We start from the raw sequence: 24063 nt of genomic DNA on the forward strand, positions 1-24063 counted from the left end.
AAATAAAAAAAACGCGTCGAATTTTAAACTGTACCTGAGTTGAAAATTGGAACCCCGCGACTCGCGGAGTTTGCAGCCTCGAATACCGCAACTCGCGGAGCCTCCCTGACACACGTGACAGAACCCTAATTTCGCATTAATTACGGATTTTATTATTATTATTATTAATAAACCCTAATTACTTAATTATTATTATAATTAGTTTAAGTTTTTAAATTAAATTGTATTTTAAATTTTAATTAGTTTTATTATATATAAAATTAATAGTTTTATAAAATAAATAATATAAAAATAATATTTTTATAAAAATTGTACTTTTTACAACTTTTAGTATATTTTTATATTTTGTCCCTTTTTAATTGTTTTAGCCTAATATTTGTATTCTTCGCTAGTTTTTAGTTTTAAACTTAGTTTTTGCCATAGTTATTTTTACTTCTAGATTTTTAGGCTTTGCCGTAAAATCCCTTAAGTGCTTTTTCTTTAGACTAAGATTTAGGTGCTTTAGAATTTTGCGATGCCTTTTTAAGTTTTAGTTTCTTTTTAAGTTATTTCCATTTGAGATATAGTTTTTCTTGTAAGCTTTAATATTTTTAGACACCTTTTACTATGTATCAATTATCATTCCAATTAGTAATCTCAATTTGCGATTATAATTTTAAGTTAGTGATAGTAATAAGGTTGGGTTAGTCTAGTGCTTTTAAGTTCTATAAGTCACTCTTTTTCTTTCTTATTTTTATTTTTCGATCTTTTTCCGACACGCTCTTTTTCTTTCTTATTTCTCGTTATTCTAGTTTTTAGGACATAGATTTTTATTCTACTTCTTATCTAAATTTCTTAAAATTACGAAAATTTATTTTAAGTGGTTAAATTGATAGACATCAAAATTTTCTGGTTCGTAGTAATAGTTGGATTTGTACGTGGACCGGGTTATTGGAGCCAAACAGTCCTCAATTATATTGAGACCAAACGAATCCTGCCCCTCTGCTGCATCTTTTGGCTATTCGAAACGTGGGCAAAATCAGAAAAGTCTATTAATTGGATAACTTATACAATTTTTCTTTCCTTTTAAAAACTAATAGGATATTCAGTGAATGCACCGAGCAAGACGTTCACCACCTTTTGTACGTTCACCACCTGTAACTAGATCAAGACATATAGCAAATATTACCGCCGTTGATTTTTCTTTAGAATCGTCATCCAGTCGACCAAGTACTCCAGTTCAAATTTCCGATAATCCATTTTTTGAACCCGACCTCACAATTGAGAATCCGGAGAATATTCAGGGACGATTCATAGATCCTGAACCATTAAATTTTCCTCCGGAACCACCAATCATTCAAACAGAGATTGTTGAGGAACGAACCATTAAATCAGAATCCTCTAGTGATTCCGATTCAACAAATTCAATTATGGAAGTAACAGAACCATTAAGTATGGAAGACCGAATGAGAGCTAAATGCACTGGCCAAGGTCACGCAATTACTCATCCAGACATTAATGCGCCAGATTATGAAATCAAAGGACAAATTCTACACATGGTGACTAATCAATGCCAATTTAGTGGTGCGCCGAAGGAAGATCCAAATGAACATCTTCGTACCTTTAATAGGATCTGCACACTATTTAAAATCCGAGAAGTGGAGGATGAACAGATATATCTCATGTTATTTCCCTGGACTTTAAAGGGAGAAGCCAAAGATTGGTTGGAATCGTTACCTGAAGGGGCGATTGATACATGGGACGTTTTAGTTGAAAAATTTCTTAAACAATTCTTTCCTGCATCTAAAGCCGTAAGACTTCAAACAGAAATTGTTACTTTTACACAGAAGCCAAATGAAACTCTATATGAGGCATGGACAAGATTTGAAAAGTTATTAAGAGGATGTCCGCAACATGGTTTAGACACCTGTCAAATAGTACAAATATTCTACCAAGGATGCGACATCACTACAAGAAAAGACATCGATATAGCAGCTGGTGGTTCCATTATGAAGAAAACCGAAACTGATGCTTACAAAATTATTGATAACACTGCTTCCCACTCACATGAGTGGAACCAAGAAAAAGATATTGTTAGATCATCTAAAGCAGCTAGAGCCGATTCTAGCCATGACTTAGATTCCATTTCCGCAAAGATAGATGCTGTCGAGAGACGAATGGAAAAGATGACTAAAGATATTCACTCAATACGAATTAGTTGTGAGCAGTGTGGAGGACCACATTTGACAAAAGATTGTCTCAGTATTGAATTAACAATGGAACAAAGAGAGAATATTTCATACATAAACCAAAGGCCTGAAAATAATTATCAGAATAATTATCAACCGCCAAGACCAATCTACAATCAAAACCAGAATTATAATAGAAATATTCCATACAACAACCAACAAGGTCCTAGCAATCAACAAGTATCCAATAATACTTACAATCAGCAAAGACCTAATTTTCAAAACAAACCACAACAAACCGATGATAAAAAGCCAAATTTAGAAGATATGATGACGAAGCTAGTTGAAACTCAAACGCAGTTTTTCACATCTCAGAAACAAACTAATGAACAAAATGCTCAAGCATTTAGAAATCAACAAGCTTCTATTCAAAATCTAGAACAAGAAGTAAGTAACCTAGCAAGGTTAATAGGTGAAAGAAAACCGGGAAGTTTACCTAGTGATATAAATGCTAACCCCCGGAATGAAACAGCTAAAGCCATTACCACAAGAAGTGGTACAACACTTAAACCACCTGAAATACCTGTAACTTCTGATGAAGCTATTCCTACTCCACAAGAACCCCAACCTGATCAAGATAAGGAAAAAGAACCGGTAGTTGAGAAGGTTAATGAAGATAACACAGTTAAGGCTAAACCTTATGTTAAACCATACCAACCACCACTTCCTTACCCGAGTAAAATGAAGAAAGAGAAACTTGAAGCCGAGCAATCCAAATTCTTGGATATGTTTAAACAGATAAATGTAAATCTTCCTTTCATTGATGTGATTTCAGGAATGCCTAGATATACTAAATTCTTGAAAGATCTAATCTCAAATAGAAAGAAAATAGAAGAACTCTCGGCTGTTACTATGAACGCTAATTGTTCAGCAGTGCTGTTGAATAAGATACCAGAAAAATTATCTGATCCAGGAAGTTTCACAATTCCATGTTTTCTGGGTAGTCTTAGTTCAATAGAAGCATTGGCAGACTTAGGTGCTAGTATAAATTTAATACCGTATTCACTATACGCTAAACTAGACCTTGGAGAATTGAAACTAACTAGAATAAGTATACAACTAGCCGATCGATCAATAAAATATCCTAGAGGGATAATGGAGAACATGCTAGTTAAAGTTGGTACTTTAGTATTTCCAATAGATTTTGTTGTTCTGGACATGGAAGAAGATTCTCAAGTTCCTCTCATATTAGGAAGACCATTCTTAAACACGGCTAAAGCAATGATAGACGTGTTCGGTAAGAAATTGACCCTAAGTATAGAGGACGAGAGTGTTACCTTTTCAGTTGATAGAGCAATGCAACAACCACAATCTGCAGATGATACATGTTATTATATTCAAACTATAGATTCACATGCAGAATTATTAGAAGAATTTTCAGAATTACAAGGAACAGGAGAATGTTCTTTAGGAGAAGGAACAGAACAAATTGATGAAGCTGAAATGTTAGCTACACTTATAGCTAATGGATATGAACCAACAACAGAAGAAATTCAAATGCTAAAAGAAGAAGACAGATATCGATACAAATCATCGATAGAAGAACCTCCGAAATTAGAGTTAAAGCCACTTCCAAACCATTTGGAATACGCTTATTTACATGGTGAATCTGAATTACCTGTAATAATATCGTCTTCTCTTACTGAAAATGAGAAATCACAACTCATTTCTGTGTTGAAAGCTCATAAACCAGCCATTGCATGGAAGATTCATGATATTAAAGGAATAAGTCCTTCGTATTGCACACATAAAATCCTTATGGAAGAAGGTCATAAAACGTATGTGCAACGCCAACGAAGACTAAATCCTAATATGCAAGATGTAGTTAAGAAAGAAATTATTAAACTGCTAGATGCAGGTTTGATATATCCAATTTCTGATAGTCCATGGGTAAGCCCAGTTCAATGCGTGCCTAAGAAGGGTGGCATGACTGTCATTACAAATGAAAAAATGAGCTTATTCCTACTAGGACTGTAACAGGATGGCGTGTGTGTATTGATTATAGAAAATTAAATGACGCCACCAGAAAAGATCACTTTCCCTTACCTTTCATTTATCAAATGTTGGAAAGATTAGCCGGAAATAGTTACTATTGTTTTCTAGATGGATTTTCCGAATATTTTCAAATTCCAATAGCACCCGAAGATCAAGAGAAAACCACATTCACGTGCCCTTATGGTACTTTTGCTTACAAACGCATGCCATTTGGACTTTGCAACGCCCCTGCAACCTTTCAAAGGTGTATGATGGCGATTTTTCACGACATGATAGAAGAATGCATGGAAGTTTTCATGGATGACTTTTCAGTCTTCGGTGATACATTTGAATCATGTCTAATTAATCTGGAACGAATGCTTATTAGATGCGAACAATCAAATCTAGTACTTAATTGGGAGAAATGCCATTTCATGGTTAAAGAAGGCATCGTTCTTGGACATAAAATTTCAAAAGAAGGAATTGAAGTGGATAAAGCTAAAGTAGATGTAATTGCTAAACTTCCACATCCCACCAATGTTAGAGGAGTTAGGAGTTTTCTAGGGCATGCCGGTTTTTACCGACGATTCATAAAAGATTTTTCTAAAATTGCCACTCCTATGAATAAACTCCTAGAAAAGGATGCTCCATTCATCTTTTCAGATGAATGTATCAAATCTTTTAATATTCTTAAAGAGAAACTTACTAATGCACCGATCATGATAACACCAAATTGGAATCTACCATTTGAACTAATGTGCGATGCAAGTGATTTTGCAATGGGAGCCGTTTTAGGACAAAGGATTGAAAAACGATTTCAACCTATATATTATGCCAGTAAGACGTTACAAGGAGCACAAAAAAATTACACAACTACTGAAAAAGAACTCCTTGCTATTGTCTTTGCTTTTGACAAATTTCGATCATATCTCGTTCTAGCTAAAACGGTGGTCTATACCGACCATTCTGCTCTTAGATACCTATTTTCGAAACAAGATGCCAAACCAAGATTAATCCGTTGGATCTTACTCTTACAAGAGTTTGATATTGAAATCCGAGATAAAAAGGGAGCAGAAAATCTCGCCGCTGATCATCTTTCTCATCTTGAAAATCCCGAATTAGAAATTCTAAATGAATCGGCCATACAAGACAACTTTCCTGATGAATATCTATTGAAGATAGATTATAATGAAATTCCATGGTTTGCATACTATGCAAACTACTTAGTTTGTGGATTCCTTGAAAAAGGATTATCGTACCAAAAATGAAAGAAATTCTTTAGTGATATAAAACACTATTTCTGGGAAGATCCACATCTGTTTAAAAGTTGTCCAGATAGAATAATACGCCGATGTGTATTCGGAGATGAAACTAGTAAAATTTTAAACCATTGTCACACAGGACCAACAGGAGGGCATTATGGGCCTCAACTAACAGCAAGAAAAGTTTATGATGCTGGATTCTATTGGCCTACAATTTACAAAGACGCACACCTTCTTTGCAAATCCTGTGATGCTTGTCAAAGGGCCGGAAAAATAAGTCAACGTGATGAAATGCCACAAAATGTCATTCAAGTATGTGAAGTATTTGACATTTGGGGTATTGACTTTATGGGTCCATTTCCAAAATCTCATAATAATCTCTATATTCTCGTAGCCATTGATTATGTATCTAAATGGGCGGAAGCACAAGCTCTCCCAACTAACGATGCACGAGTTGTAGTCAACTTTTTAAAATGTCTTTTTGCAAGGTTTGGAACACCGAAAGCTTTAATAAGTGATCGGGGTACTCATTTCTTTAATAATCAACTTGAGAAAGTTCTTAAAAGATATGGAGTAACTCATAAAATCTCCACCGCATATCATCCACAAACAAGTGGACAAGTTGAAAATACCAACCGAGCTTTAAAACGTATTCTAGAAAAAACCGTAGGATCAAATCCGAAGGAATGGTCCATTAAATTGGAGGATGCACTCTGGGCTTTTAGAACAGCCTACAAAACTCCAATTGGAACCACACCTTTTAGACTCGTTTACGAAAAAGCATGTCATCTTCCAGTAGAAATTGAACACAAAGCATTTTAGGCTTTGAAGACATGTAATCTTGATTTACATGAAGCTGGACGTCTACGATTAAGTCAACTAAACGAATTAGAAGAATTAAGACATGAAGCATACGAAAATTCGTTAATCTATAAAGAAAGAACGAAGAAATGGCATGATAAAAGAATCAGAAGTTTAAAAGAATTTAAAGAAGGAGACAGAGTTCTTCTTTTCAATTCACGATTCAAGCTATTTCCTGAAAAACTGAAATCAAGATGGTCTGGACCATTCATAGTCAAAAGAGTTTTCCCATACGGAACAATAGAATTAATAAATTCAAATGGGATTGAATTTAAAGTTAATGGTCACAGAGTTAAACATTACATACATGGTCCGATGGAAGTTGACATTGAAGTTAATCACAATTTCAATACCACAGCTAACTAAGTGTGGGGAGAATCAAGTCTTTTAAGGATAATATGTATTTCTGTTAGAGTTAGATTGTCTGTTTTCGTGTAGTTCTCGAAAATGGAACTCGAATGGTCTTTTCCTAGCAGACCCTAAAGAACTAGTCTTCTCCCCCCATTCTGAATTTTTATTTTTTTAGGTTTTTACGATATGAAGACTGCCTGTGAACTAAACCATGGTCTAATGCTACACGCTTTGATCACTAAACGTAATAATGACACACTTCCGAGTGAAATAGTATCAGTAATCAGAGAAAGATTGGACGGAGTAAGAAAAGAATCCAGATGCGAAGATAATAAGTTACAATTTGGTAAAGGAAAATCAAAATCCGCAGCGAAAAGAAGAGCACGACACCTAGAAAGATGTCACAAATGCGGAAAATGGTCACATGGAGGTAAATGTTCAAATAATCAAACCTATTCAAACACCGAATTTGTTACTTTATGCAGAGACGGACCGTTCATATGTTTAGAAGAAAAAATACTGAATGCTCGAGGTTACGCCTATGTAGCCATGGAAAACCAATTAAACCGACTATCTTATGAATGGGATAGATCATATAACTAAGAAATCTATTTCACAGGTATGTCTGTACAGTTTTTATTTTTTATTTTTTTTTTATTTTTAACCTTTTGATAATAAACGCTAATTTGTTCGCTATAAAGTATTAAATTGGTATTAAATAAAATTAGGTTTGGCGACCGAAATTATTGATATCATTCAAAAATTTATTACATCACTGCGAAATTTAACGTTTATTCTTAAGGTATAAATATCTTTAATCAATCAACCCAAAATATTTCAAAAATTCGTCATGAGTTAAATTAGGTCTTGGAACCGAAATTACTTTACCGAAAAGAGGGGCGCATATTTTTGATAATATTTGATTGATTAAAGTGGGATAAAAAGCCAAAAAAAAAAATTTTTAATTTTATTTTTACCATGTTTTTAAAATTAATATATAAATCTTAAATTAATATTGTAAACTTTGTAAAATCAATATATTTAAAATTGTAAATATTTGAAAAATTAATATAAGTTTGGTGTGAATTTATAATATGAATTTTTAAATTAAGTTTGGTGTGAATTTTTAAATTTTTAAAATATGAATTTTTAATTTTATGCATTTCAAATTTTAAGTTTAGTGTGAATTTTTAATATTAATTTTGAATTTTATGTATTTTTAATTTAAGTTGGTGTGAATTTAAAAATAAAAATTTACTTTATCTCATTAAGTTAAAAATATGATTTTTAAAATTCGTCGTAAGTTGAAGACTAGGTCATTTGAACCGAAATTGCTTTACCCGAGGGAGGGACGAGAACTTTTATTATCATTATTTTTAATCTTATTGAATTAAAGTATGCCAAAAACATTAAAAAAAAAAAACCAAAAGTCTTAGCTTTTAAAACAATCGCTACAAAAAGACAAATTTTAAAATTTTGTCGAAGGACGGACTAGGACATCGATCCGAAACGACCTCATCCTAAATAACAAGGGAAACAAAATTTTAAAATTAATTACTTAATTGTTTTGATTAGTTAAGATATATAAAAAAAAAATACAAACTCCGCGACTCGCGGAGTTTGAAGGGTAAAATACCGCGACTCGCGGAGTTCCTAAAATCCAGAAAAAAATATAAGGGACGAACTGATCAGTCCCCAACCCAACACCCACGAAAACACTGCGATAAAACCCGCAAAAACCCGAAAAAACACTCCCAAATTCACAATTTTTGACCGTTAATCATCAAATCTTTTACTAAAATCATGTTGAGAAGGATGATATCAAGGAATTACTCAAGAAAAACGGTAAATTTCTACACCTAAACACCATTTAATCCAAAAATTAGTGTTCTTGAGCAATTTTATACCCAATTTGATTTTGATGCTTTTTAGTGTAATTATGCTTAAATTGTTTATGTATTATGCTTGTATAACCTAGATTGATGCTATTTAACATGATTAGAAGCCTTAAACTTCAAATTTTGAGTAATCTAGGGTTTGTGTTCTTGAGCAAATTTGGGGCTTTTTGATATAAACAGGTTATGGCCAATTTTTGTCATGAATTGTTGCTAAATTAAGTAGTGTAACATGTTTAGGTAGTTAAATGATCCAAACTTTGAGCCTAAACATGATTTTGAGAATTAAAGTGGACTTTTTCAAGTCTAAAAATTCATGAACTTAATTTTTGAGAGATAATGCCATTTGAAACTTGTTTAATTGCTAGTGATGATTATTTTGACATGTTATTTGAGTTGAATGCTTATGAACTTGGCGAACATTTTCGTATATGCTTATTTGAAAAAGTGTAGATTTGATGAAAATATGAAAATGAGCTTAAGTTTGATATAAATTGATCATGTCATTGTAATTATTTTGACTGGTGATTTTGCTGACACTAATGCATATTTGGATGCACAAAAATTGTGTTTGATGTGTTTTGCAGACTGAAAGGGGTGAATCTTCATCCCAAGCTCGCAATGCTCCTGCTGAGAATGCGGAACAACAGGAGGTGAATAACTACTACAAACAAGATATACCTCATCCAGTCATGAAATTTTCTGATATGCACTTGGAAGATTTGCACCCGAACCTGAGATTTGACAGACTTTGGATAGATTATCCAAAATACCAAAGGGGTTTGCATACTCTTCATTCTAAAGTTGTTGAGGTACCTAGGGTTATAGAATGGGGACCATTAGAAGCTGTAGAATTGACCGGGCCAATTAGGGAATTACTTGCACAGAGGTATGGTAATTCTACTTTTAACGATTGGGTACGGTTATTCAACATGCGTAGACCTGTATATAAAGTATGGTGTGAAGAATTGTTGTGTAGTATAGAATTAAATGATCGGGTAGCTAGTTTAACCGATCGATCGTTTATTAGATTTTTGTTAGGAGGTTCGATGCGCCACATGTCTTTACTAGACATGGCTCAGGCTTTACGTATATATACGCCTGAGGAGTTAGCATCTGCCGATTGTAGAGGGTTGATACTAAATGGTAGAAAGATAGATGAAAATTTTGATACGCATGGTGTATGGAGTCAAATGACTAGCCATCACCGATTTAAAGGGGTAAATTACTCTTATTTGGATATAGATAGAGCTGAATTAAGAGTAATTCATAGGTTTTTAGCTAATTCGATTACACAAAGAGGTAAGAATAAGGAAAAGGTAAATGAACAGGATTTGTTTTACCATATGTGTATACGAGACCCACAAAGCGCTGTAAGTATACCTTATTGTGTGGGTTATTATTTATCAGCTATGGTTAGGGGGATGAGACTGCATAGCATAATAGGAGGTGGTATATTTATTACTTTGATTGCTGAATATCTCGGTGTGGATATAAGTCGGGGGGGATTATTAGTCGAAGAACCAGAACCCCGCGATACAATAGGTTTAAATGTATACCATGGTGCGAAGGTTTTGAAGAGGCGAAATAACGCCGCAGTAAAATACCATGGTAGACATCCACAGGTTGAGAGAAACCAACAGCAAGGTAATGTAAGAGGGGGAAATGAAATGGCAGAAATGCAAAGGTTTATAGCTTCACAAGAGTATGAAAATGCTAGACATAGAGCATTTGAAGATTGGCAAGTTCATCAAAACCAAATCATAGCTTATTGCCAACATATAGGTAGAAACTATATTCCTACTCCATCGCCCATATTCCCTCCCTGGTCTATAGAGATTCAACCACCGTATCCTACGTATAACCCAGCCGAAGCATTTTATAGCACCTATGGTTATGCATGGAACCCCTACTGGTATCAGTATCATCCCTAGTCTACTTAGTTTTATTTATTTTGTAATTTGTAATGTTGATACGTTTAATACTTATTTAATATTGTAATAGTTTTTATAATTTTCTAACTTTTATTCTTAGATTTTAATAATTTTTGAATGTGGGGTAATATACCAAACTTCAAAAATATGTATATATGTATGCAGTTTATCTTATGTACACAACAGGGTAAAACAACGCATTTTCAAAGACTGGCATTAAGTTCAGCAAAAGCAACTAATTTTGACGACAAGATGCAAAATATATGTGAAATAACAACAAGACGGAATGAACAAATGATATGCACCATTTATCATTCAGCAAACAAACGCCAATATATTTGGAAACTTTGGTAAAATTTAATCATTTTCACACAAATCGCCCTCAATAATTTAAATTGTTACTGATTACTTGCAAATGAGGGCATTGCAAGATCTTAAGTGTGGGAAGGGGTTAAATTCTTTCGGATTTTTAAAATTTTTTATCTTAAACACTTGGTTACCATTAAAAATACTAGTAAAGCAGTAGTTGTATTAGAATCTAGTACTCTCTGATAATAAAGAACAGCCCTAGTCTTATATACTGACTACCCAATTCTAGTAAAAAAAATTTTAAATTTTCAATTAAATGAACTCAAAATCATGTTTATACATATTTATGAACGATAAAACTAGGTGTTAACACCGAAATTATTGTTACCTCGGAAAGGATATAAATTGAGAAACAAACCAAAATGTTAAAATTCATTTAAAATGGAATAGAGGACAATAAAAAGGAAAATAAAAGCCAAGTGTGGGAAAAATTACCAAGTTATCTTAAACATATGTCACATATTTCTGTAACAAATAACTGAAAATACTTTTATTTTGGACTAAACTAAACTGTTTTACCCGATGAAAGAAAAGAAGAGATGGATCTACACGATGAATCAATTCCATCATTAAAAGGAAATAAAGTCTTCCGAAAAAGAAACGCGCTTCTTGAATTAGGTCAAGAAGTTATCGTCCAGACCAGCTGTAGGTTGACGAAAAATCTAGAAAAGCCATCACTAAAATCAGCAGGAAATCCACGGACCTCAGCATTAAACAGGGTTGCCAAGTGGTCAGATTTATCCTAACCATGAGAAGGATTTATCTCGTACAATGGGGAGGCACCGTGCAAATTAGCTTGATAAGATTAATGAATCAGATCCCCAGAAAGGATAACCTCCTTAAAGATTAAAAATCAGCTTTTAAGACTGATATTACTCAATCCTTGAGATTGACCTTAAAGATTGAGAATTACTAACTTATGGAATTCAATGATATCTAAACTCGAGCTTGAACGAGAAAATATTTTGATCAAAAATACAAACCGATTTGTTTTCTAAAAACCCATTTTCAATGCGTTCATTACCATTGAACGTAAAATCCTAGGAATTCACCTGGAATTCATTAGGTCACCTGAACTAAATCGGGTGTCAACCGTAAGAACGGTGGTTGCATAGCATGGTCAAAGACAGGACCTTGTGCCAGACCGAAAAATCATAAGGGTGAGCTTTACTATTGCTCCTACCGAGGATAGTAATTGCGTCCGACACGTTATAGACCATAATAAAAAGCATGTCAGGGGACATTGCCTTAACAGTTTCTTGTTCAACGCTTTCCTTTACAACCGGATAGTAGTTTATCGAAAGGTAATATACGGAGCAAGTAAACTGGACGTGTTGCTTTCCTAATACAAGGTTAGCAAGTGGGTGACACAAAACCGCAAGTTTTAAGCTAAAATTTTCAAATCTGAAACCCACCAAACCCACAAAAATATTTTGCAAACACCGGTGAAGGGTTATTCCGGAAAACTTATCTAGGGTAAAAGCTAGATTGAATTTTCAAAGATCAAATGTTTTCATAAAGATCCAATTTCCTTAATGGATCTAAATTTTTATATAGTCATGTGGGACTGTAAACCATATCGTTACTACCATTGTTTATATCGCCGTATAGAAATCACTGATGTACAAAGTGTGAAGAATAAAGAAGTGATTCTAGTATTTCAAGACGATATTGCTTGAGGACAAGCAACGCTCAAGTGTGGGAATATTTGATAATGCTAAAAACGAACATATATTTCATAGCATTATTCCTCAAGAAAGACAAGCTTTTAGTTGCAATTGTTCTATTTAAAAATGATATTCGTTTAAATAATAAAAGGTGAAGACAAAAGACATATTCGACGAATTGAAGACGCAAACGACCAAAAAGCTCAAAAGTACAAAATACAATCAAAGAGGTTTCTATTATTGATAAGAAACGTCTCGAAATTACAAGAGTACAAGATTCAAAACGCAAAGTACAAGATATTAAATTGTACGCAAGGACGTTCGAAAATCCGGAACCGGGACCAGAGTTAACTCTCAACGCTCGACGCAACGGACTAAAAATTACAAGTTAACTATGTATATAAATATAATATAATATATAATTAATTATATAAATTATATATATATATATTATATGTAACAACCCGTCCTAATCCTCCTGGACGAAGTCATCAACATTTAGTTCCATTGCGATGATCGACTCCAAGTAAGGTCCTTAATATGAGCTATTGCACAGCGGAAGACTCAATTCGTACCTGAGAATAACATGCTTTAAAAAGTCAACATAAAGTTGGTGAGATATATAGGTTTGATGCTAGCAGCGTTATAACAATGGACCACAAGATTTCATATATAAACATTTAATAAAAATATTCTAAGTGGTTGAGCACTTGGTAACCATACTTAACATTTAATCACGTCGCATATTCCCTTTATTATGAAATCTTACTACACTGTACCAAGTGTAGTCACAAAACGAAGTACTGTGCAACCGTTGAATACTGGTCGTCCAGTCCGGTTGGGGTTGTCAGGCCCGATAGATCTATCAACAGGATTCGCGTTTACAATACCGCTGTAAATATTAGTTACCAAGCTACAGGGAAGTATGCCAGTGGTACAACTCAACGTAGAATATATTTTTCAGTTACTTGTGTCCATAACGTAAAATATAAAATACATGTATTCTCATCCCGAAATATTTAGAGTTTAAAAGTGGGACTATATACTCACCTAATGTATTTTGTAGTAAAATACATATAACACCATTGAACACGTATAAGGTTGGCCTTGGATTCACGAACCTATTATCATTTGTATATATATTAAAACATATGATCGTAGTCGAATAAATCAATATACTATTATTGATGATGTAGTTGTTGTTTTAATAATTTATAAGTTTCTTTATTTATTTATATATTTTCATTTTAGATATAACAATATTAGTATAGTTAAGTGTTGTAATTTAAATATATACATAAATACATATATAATCTTAACAACATTTTTTTTAACTTTTGTTTTCATAATCGATATTATTTTTATAATAATGATATAGCTAGTACTTGATAGTAATAATAATAATAGTTTTTAAAAAAAAAATCCTGTTATATATAAATTTTCAATACAAATATAAATCTTAATTCTTAATACTAATAATAATAAGAATGATAGTAATTATAATACTTAATATTAATATTTGTAATAACATTAATAATAATAAAAAGCTTATTTATAACTATGTTAATAATAATAATAATGGAAAGGAGTAAAGAAGATATACCCTAAAAAGAGAAGAAATGGACTCAACGGGACTCGAACCCACGACCACTCGCTCACGCACTAACACCCATAACCACTCCTCCATCTTAACTTTCTTGTTTTAATACACAATTATTCATAAATAAACTGTTGCTAATCGATTTCCTTCTTTATAACTAACAACCCGAATTTCCTCTTTATATTCAAACATCTCGGCCCATTTGCAATTAATTCACGGCCCGCCAGCGTTTTCTTTTACAAGCCCAACATGATACCAATTGGAGCTTAACCCATTAACCCAAACCGATAGATTTTAAGTGGAACGGTTTTCTCTTTTTTTTTTTAAAATACAATACGCCTCCCTTGGATACCCTAACATCCTTTACAGCTCATAATAAATTTCTTAAATACCTTCAAGTGGAGTTTAAGAGTCATAATTGTCGGCTAAAAAAAATATAAATAGCATCAAAATTGTGGTGTTTGTTTCGATTACCACAGAAAAGAAGACTGCAGTAGATTAATCGCAGGTTTGGTGTTTTGGAGGGTTTTACGAAGAAGAAGGGTGATCTCTAATCGATCACAACATATGTGCAGCAGGTTTTTTTTTTAAGGTGATGATGCACAATGGATGGCAACGGTGGAGGTGATTATCAAGGTGAGGATTCACAGATAGAACAGAAGTGAATATATGAGAAACAAGAGTTGTTCAATGACTTGATTCAAGAAAAGAAAAAAAAAAATTACTACAGCCGCTGTAGCAGTTCATGGGCAGTTTAATAGATGGTTTGATGATGGTTTTTAATGGTGGTTGTGGTGATCTTGAGTGTTCGAGTGGTGGCTAATCGGTGTCGGGTTGATGGTGTTTGCAGGATGGGTTTAGTTGATTGAATCCTAATCCAACGGTATTACTACAATTGAAATTAAATCAAAATCGAGTTTTGAGTAAACAGGTTCTTGTACAGAGATAAACGAGGAAGAAAAGAGAAAAAGAAATATATCTGTTTAATCTTATCGAATGATATTAAATGTTGTAATTGTTTTATAGAGGGAATAACTCGACACCGGTTCACAAGTGGTACAGAAAACAGGATAATAAGTTAATCAATCGATGGTGATATATATGTTCTATACACACGTTTATATAAACATAACATCAGTATATATATCTATTAGCCATTATATTTATATTTTATAAAAAAAAAGACTGAATTTTATATATAAGTATTTATACTTATATATATACAATTTTTTTTTTATCTGTAATGTATTTGTATATATATATAATTTATAAATTTTGTATTTTAATAATTATATTAGTACTTTTGGTAATGCCATTACTGATATCACTTTTTATAATATTCTTGATAAAAAAAACAATAATTATGATAATTTTCATAATTTACATAGTACTAATGATAATAATAATATTAATAACAATAATATAACAACTTACATATATATGGTTTATATTATAATAATATTACTAATACAAATATTTATGTTAATATCAATAATAACAATAATATTGAAAGTAATAAGATTAATATTAATATTATCATAAAAGCGTTGTTAAAACCATTAATATAACAAATATATACAAACTTTATAATTAAATTTAATTATTATTATATATATTATGTATTTATTATTTATACATTTTATTATATATAATATTACTTATGCATTGTATTCCCATATATATATATATATATATATATATATATATATATATATATATATATATATATATACTTACTTACACATAATTGTTCGTGAATCGTCAGACATGGTAAAAGGGAAATTGATTATCCGAAAATAGATTTCAAACTTTCTAGACTCAATATTACAGATTTTTGCTTATCGTGTTGGATACATATAGAGGTTAAGGTTTAAATTTGGTCGGAAATTTCCGGGTCGTTACAGTACCCACCCGTTAAAGAAATTTCGTCCCCGAAATTTGGTAGAGGTTGTCATAAATAACAATAGGAATGTTTTCATGACCAACATAAGGTGATAATGGAGTTTTATCATTATTGAGAGATATAGATAAAACGATTCGATCATGTGAAGCGTACAAGTGAAGTTATCACAAAAGAGCGAAATGTGTAAATAAATATATTCGTTTCAACCGATGACGTAGTTACTGTTGATTTCCGGGATTTAAGGGATTTAAAGAAAATCTTACGTAATAAGATTTGGTTCTTCGGCGATTTAGAAAATCAAAATCTTCTTTAATTAATGCAATAATCTGTTCCTGATTTCTCTGTCGGATATATTGCTATAAATCCACCCCATTCGTTTTCCTTATTCTCCACACCTTTTATTCTTTCTCATTCTTAATATGTTCCATCCAATCCTGATTCTTATTATACTTCTAACCTTCATATCTTTCATTCTTCTTTTTCATTTGCCGCCAGAAGAATCTATTCACTTTTATGATTTTCTTGGAATTATAATGTTTCTTATTCTCCCGTGTCTTTACGTCGCAATACGTATTGATATACACGGTTTGTAGTTTCTGGGTGATTATTGGGTTTTTTATCTTCCCTTATACTTCGATGTCCTTGCTTTTGTTTTCTATAATCATTATCATCCACAGTTAATACTCTCTTCCATTTACTGCGATTTATACTCCAATTTCTATTTCGGAGCTTCATTCTTTTTCTTTTCCTCCTTTTCAACTAAGCATCTTTTGTAATGGTCCGGAATTCGTAGGTAAGAAATTCGAAATGAATATAGTTAATGTCCTAAGAGAGAATTGGTAATGGCACGATTTTTGATTTGTCAAATTACCAGAATATCCTGGAAAAGACCGAATCATCAAGAGAATATTTTCTTGATATGTTTAGAGATTGGATAGATTGTAAGCGCCGTGTAACGTGGCACATGATGATGGTACTGTGAATCATCACATTCCATTAGAAACGCAACATGACTTACTGTAATATAATGAAGTTGATCAAGTTTCATTATATTATACTAATTCACGCATCAGTTCCCAACACTGCTTCAAAACATTCATATTTTAAACTTGAAGATTTCAGAATTTAGAAACTACCACTGTTTCTTTTATGTTGTAACGCAGATATTACGGGGAGATAGATGATTGCAGATAGGAACAGTTGTGAAAATATATTTAGAAATATGGAGAATATGTATAGCGAAAAATATGAAAATATCTTATAATATCAAAGATAAGATGATGATGAATAATATCATCTGAAAAAGTTTAGAATAAGGAGTAGGGTTCATACTGACGGTTTCAACAGACACTGAATCATTTGCATTATTTGAAGGCAGGTTCATTCCTTGTATTTGTTCTTTGTTTCCTTCACGGTTAGCTCAATCCATTTTTTTTTTTTCAGCACTAAATTTTCTATCGAGCGTTCCTAACATTCCCTTCTTTATCATCAAACTTTTGGCCATTTAGGCCATCTAAAATTTTACTGTTTCCTCTGCATTTAATGCAGTCATATATGAATCGTCGATTATCAATCCGAGGTGTTTTTGGGCGAATTGTGTTTTTAGATGATTAAATGCTGATGATAAAATGGCGGAGTATGAAAGGTTTCCCGGTAACGATGAGGAAAACCAATCGTATATATCAAAGTTATAATAAGACTTTTTCGAATGAAAGGTCGAAGTTGTTCTGCTGAAGCTGTGACAAAATTGGCTACTTTGAAAAGGAATCGTAAGGTTGTTTTTGCTAATAAATGCTATAGAATTCGTCGCGGTACGTGTTAAACTATGACTTTGGGTTCAAGAGTTTTTCATGTGTATAGATCTTTTCTTCTGTAGATGAAGTGCGGTCGGTTCAACTTCTCGATTGAGGTATTTTCAAGAATCCTGATAGGTTTGTACGCGGATTGTAAACGTCGAGATACAAATGAGGTTTAGGATGAAATCAAGTGGCAAACTTGAAGATTAATTTAGTTTCATATGTTATAATCAATATTTTAATTCATTTTAATTGTCCAAAGTTAGCAGTCCAATAGTCCGATTGTACAATGATCCAATATATTCATATATAAATTAAATATATAATATTTGAATTAACTTATACGTATCGTGACCCGTGTACCAGTCTCAGTGTCGATCACAACTCAAAGTATATATATATTTTGGAATCAACCTCAACCCTGTATAGCCAACTCCAACATTCACATATAGAGTGTCTATGGTTGTTCCGAAATATATATATAGATGGGTCGATATGATAGGTCGAAACCTTGTATACGTGTCCCGTTATTTAAAGTGCGTAAAATAAATAACAGAACTTAAATGACAATAAACTAAATTGTGATAAAATGTAATACGAAATTAACAGTTAGCTGGGAACAGTTAACTAGGAACAGTTAGCGTGGAATCCTTAACAGATTTCAATTAGTTAATTCGTGTGTTTCTAACAATTTTTAATTTGTCCAATGTTTCTTCTTTATGCCACTTGTTGGATTCTGATAGATAAAAATCCAAATTTGAAAGTGAAATGGAAATGGTAAATCTGGGGTGAACAGATACGTATATCGGTGATTGTAGGTGAGATAGCAAATAACCGTTGAATCAGATTCGAAGAATATACACTGTAACTTATTAATGTGAGATCTAAATATTCCTCGGGTACTACCTACCCGTTAAAATATTTTCATCATTAACAGTTTGTACGAAAGAATTTTTAGTTACAATCTTTATGAAAATATACTTGTATATATATATTTTCTTCAGATGTAATCATGGATCTAATGAGTCAATAAGATATTAATTTTTTTTTTTTTTTTTTTTATCGTTAATACTTGATTACATGATCTCTAAAACATTAAAGATTACATAGTTACCATGTCGAACGAAGATAAATGAGATAGAACGATAAGTAAAGCGAAGATAATCGATATAGAATGATATGTAAAACGAAGATCATACTCGAAGTACAGATAGTGATATTGAGGTGTGTGATGTTGATATCCGAGGTACAAATTGTGATGTTGAGGTTTACGACGCGGTTGTGGTTGAGGGTGATATGGGTACTGTTGGTGTTGATGATGGTGGTACGGATTATGCTGCTGGTGCTGCTGCTGGTGTTTGTAACCTTCGCACCATATTTTCCAAAGCCGTCACGCGAGCGCGAAGTTCGTTAACCTCTGCTAGTACACCGGGATGATTGGTGGTTGGAGTGAGCGAGTGAACAAGATCTGAAATATGGGATAGTATATAATCGTGACGAGATACTCTAGAAATGAGAGAGAAAATGGTTTCTCGAACAGGTTCACCGGTAAGTGCTTCAGGTTCATCGCCAAGAGGGCAATTTGGTGGATGGAAGGGATCACCCTCTTCATGTCTCCAGTGACTTAGTATATTACGAACCCACCCCCAATTCATCCAGAATAGATGATGGGAGATTGGTTGATCCATTCCGGTAATGCTGCCTTCGGAGCTTGAATGAAAATCCATATCGACATAGCTGTCATAATCTGAGGAATTCGAACTAGATGCGGAATCCATCTTGTATAATCTGAAAATGAATTTTTGGTATGAAATGATTATAGAAATTAGATTTGATATTCTTCTATACATACTTTACATATGTATATATAATACCAAAATCCCGTAAATTACGGAGAATCTTTGAAAAGATGTCAACTAAAGTCCAAAGTAACAGATATGCTAAGATATGAATTTTGTCTATACACTATCGATGCACTAAATGCAGTAAGACGTGTCTAGACTTATGAATGATAAGCAGGCAATTCCCTAAGGATAATAAGCAAATAATTTACGACTAGAAATGATAAGCAAAACTTTTTGACATGCAGGCACGGTCAAAGTCCAGACTCACTAATGCATCCTAACAACTACCAGTTAGACACACTAATGCAAGGCCTGGTTCGCTAAGACCAACGCTCTGATACCAACTGTAACAACCCGTCCTAATCCTCCTGGACGAAGTCATCAACATTTAGTTCCATTGCGATGATCGACTCCAAGTAAGGTCCTTAATATGAGCTATTGCACAGCGGAAGACTCAATTCGTACCTGAGAATAACATGCTTTAAAAAGTCAACATAAAGTTGGTGAGATATATAGGTTTGATGCTAGCAGCGTTATAACAATGGACCACAAGATTTCATATATAAACATTTAATAAAAATATTCTAAGTGGTTGAGCACTTGGTAACCATACTTAACATTTAATCACGTCGCATATTCCCTTTATTATGAAATCTTACTACACTGTACCAAGTGTAGTCACAAAACGAAGTACTGTGCAACCGTTGAATACTGGTCGTCCAGTCCGGTTGGGGTTGTCAGGCCCGATAGATCTATCAACAGGATTCGCGTTTACAATACCGCTGTAAATATTAGTTACCAAGCTACAGGGAAGTATGCCAGTGGTACAACTCAACGTAGAATATATTTTTCAGTTACTTGTGTCCATAACGTAAAATATAAAATACATGTATTCTCATCCCGAAATATTTAGAGTTTAAAAGTGGGACTATATACTCACCTAATGTATTTTGTAGTAAAATACATATAACACCATTGAACACGTATAAGGTTGGCCTTGGATTCACGAACCTATTATCATTTGTATATATATTAAAACATATGATCGTAGTCGAATAAATCAATATACTATTATTGATGATGTAGTTGTTGTTTTAATAATTTATAAGTTTCTTTATTTATTTATATATTTTCATTTTAGATATAACAATATTAGTATAGTTAAGTGTTGTAATTTAAATATATACATAAATACATATATAATCTTAACAACATTTTTTTTAACTTTTGTTTTCATAATCGATATTATTTTTATAATAATGATATAGCTAGTACTTGATAGTAATAATAATAATAGTTTTTAAAAAAAAAATCCTGTTATATATAAATTTTCAATACAAATATAAATCTTAATTCTTAATACTAATAATAATAAGAATGATAGTAATTATAATACTTAATATTAATATTTGTAATAACATTAATAATAATAAAAAGCTTATTTATAACTATGTTAATAATAATAATAATGGAAAGGAGTAAAGAAGATATACCCTAAAAAGAGAAGAAATGGACTCAACGGGACTCGAACCCACGACCACTCGCTCACGCACTAACACCCATAACCACTCCTCCATCTTAACTTTCTTGTTTTAATACACAATTATTCATAAATAAACTGTTGCTAATCGATTTCCTTCTTTATAACTAACAACCCGAATTTCCTCTTTATATTCAAACATCTCGGCCCATTTGCAATTAATTCACGGCCCGCCAGCGTTTTCTTTTACAAGCCCAACATGATACCAATTGGAGCTTAACCCATTAACCCAAACCGATAGATTTTAAGTGGAACGGTTTTCTCTTTTTTTTTTTAAAATACAATACGCCTCCCTTGGATACCCTAACATCCTTTACAGCTCATAATAAATTTCTTAAATACCTTCAAGTGGAGTTTAAGAGTCATAATTGTTGGCTAAAAAAAATATAAATAGCATCAAAATTGTGGTGTTTGTTTCGATTACCACAGAAAAGAAGACTGCAGTAGATTAATCGCAGGTTTGGTGTTTTGGAGGGTTTTACGAAGAAGAAGGGTGATCTCTAATCGATCACAACATATGTGCAGCAGGTTTTTTTTTTAAGGTGATGATGCACAATGGATGGCAACGGTGGAGGTGATTATCAAGGTGAGGATTCACAGATAGAACAGAAGTGAATATATGAGAAACAAGAGTTGTTCAATGACTTGATTCAAGAAAAGAAAAAAAAAAATTACTACAGCCGCTGTAGCAGTTCATGGGCAGTTTAATAGATGGTTTGATGATGGTTTTTAATGGTGGTTGTGGTGATCTTGAGTGTTCGAGTGGTGGCTAATCGGTGTCGGGTTGATGGTGTTTGCAGGATGGGTTTAGTTGATTGAATCCTAATCCAACGGTATTACTACAATTGAAATTAAATCAAAATCGAGTTTTGAGTAAACAGGTTCTTGTACAGAGATAAACGAGGAAGAAAAGAGAAAAAGAAATATATCTGTTTAATCTTATCGAATGATATTAAATGTTGTAATTGTTTTATAGAGGGAATAACTCGACACCGGTTCACAAGTGGTACAGAAAACAGGATAATAAGTTAATCAATCGATGGTGATATATATGTTCTATACACACGTTTATATAAACATAACATCAGTATATATATCTATTAGCCATTATATTTATATTTTATAAAAAAAAAGACTGAATTTTATATATAAGTATTTATACTTATATATATACAATTTTTTTTTTATCTGTAATGTATTTGTATATATATATAATTTATAAATTTTGTATTTTAATAATTATATTAGTACTTTTGGTAATGCCATTACTGATATCACTTTTTATAATATTCTTGATAAAAAAAACAATAATTATGATAATTTTCATAATTTACATAGTACTAATGATAATAATAATATTAATAACAATAATATAACAACTTACATATATATGGTTTATATTATAATAATATTACTAATACAAATATTTATGTTAATATCAATAATAACAATAATATTGAAAGTAATAAGATTAATATTAATATTATCATAAAAGCGTTGTTAAAACCATTAATATAACAAATATATACAAACTTTATAATTAAATTTAATTATTATTATATATATTATGTATTTATTATTTATACATTTTATTATATATAATATTACTTATGCATTGTATTCCCATATATATATATATATATATATATATATATATATATATATATATATATATATATATATATATATATATATATATATACTTACTTACACATAATTGTTCGTGAATCGTCAGACATGGTAAAAGGGAAATTGATTATCCGAAAATAGATTTCAAACTTTCTAGACTCAATATTACAGATTTTTGCTTATCGTGTTGGATACATATAGAGGTTAAGGTTTAAATTTGGTCGGAAATTTCCGGGTCGTTACATTATATTTATATAATAAACCGTCGGTAAACAAAGAGCCAAAATGGAGTGAGCTGTAATTACAAACTCCGCGACTCGCGGAGTTTGAAGAGCAAAAAGGCCGCGAGTCGCGGAGCCCCAAATATTGAAACTGCCTATAAAGCTCGCGCATTCTGATCGTAAAAAAAACATAATATATATCCATCCATCTATCTAAACGTATATATTTATATTTATATTTTAATTTTAATTTTAATTTTAATTTTAAATCCTAATAATAAGGGTATGTTAGCGAATGTTGTAAGGGTGTAAGTCGAAATTCTGTCCGTGTAACACTACGCTATTTTTAATCATTGTAAGTTATGTTCAACCTTTATAATTTAATGTCTCGTAGCTAAGTTATTATTATGCTTATTTAAAACGAAGTAATCATGATGTTGAGCTAATTACTAAAATTGGGTAATTGGGCTTTGTACCATAATTGGGGTTTGGACAAAAGAACGACACTTGTGAAAATTAGACTATGTGCTATTAATTGGTTTTATATTAACTAAACAATACCTTGTTAATTTAATATACAAACTTATAATTTGACATATTTATATATAACCACATACGCTTGACTGGGTACGGTGGGCGGGATATCTATAAATACCAATAATTATTCATTTTACCGGACACGGAACTAGATTAATAGTTAATAGACTTGTTAAAACAGGGGTGAATTACATTCAAGGGTAATTGGTGTAATTGTTAACAAAGTAGTAAAACCTTGGTTTACACGCAGTCGATAACCTGGTGTATTCATTAAACAAAGTATTAAAACCTTGTTACAATTCGAATCCCCAATTAGTTGGAATATTTGACTTCGGGAATAAGAATAATTTGACGAAGGCTTTCGCTCTTTATATTTATGACTGATGGACTATTATGGACAAATCCGTATGGACATATTAAATAATCCAGGACAAAGAACAATTAACCCATGG

General features: G+C 32.1%; 1 non-coding gene across 1 annotated transcript; it reads right to left on the reverse strand.

Moving 5' to 3' along the window:
- Positions 1 to 1793: 1793 nt before the first annotated feature.
- Positions 1794 to 1900, reverse strand: LOC139845673 (small nucleolar RNA R71). The gene has a single exon (XR_011758437.1). It is a non-coding gene; the product is annotated as a small nucleolar RNA R71 (small nucleolar RNA).
- Between the last annotated feature and the right edge of the window lie 22163 nt (positions 1901 to 24063).

Source organism: Rutidosis leptorrhynchoides, chromosome 4 (genome assembly GCF_046630445.1).
Source record: "Rutidosis leptorrhynchoides isolate AG116_Rl617_1_P2 chromosome 4, CSIRO_AGI_Rlap_v1, whole genome shotgun sequence".
NCBI lineage: Eukaryota > Viridiplantae > Streptophyta > Magnoliopsida > Asterales > Asteraceae > Rutidosis > Rutidosis leptorrhynchoides.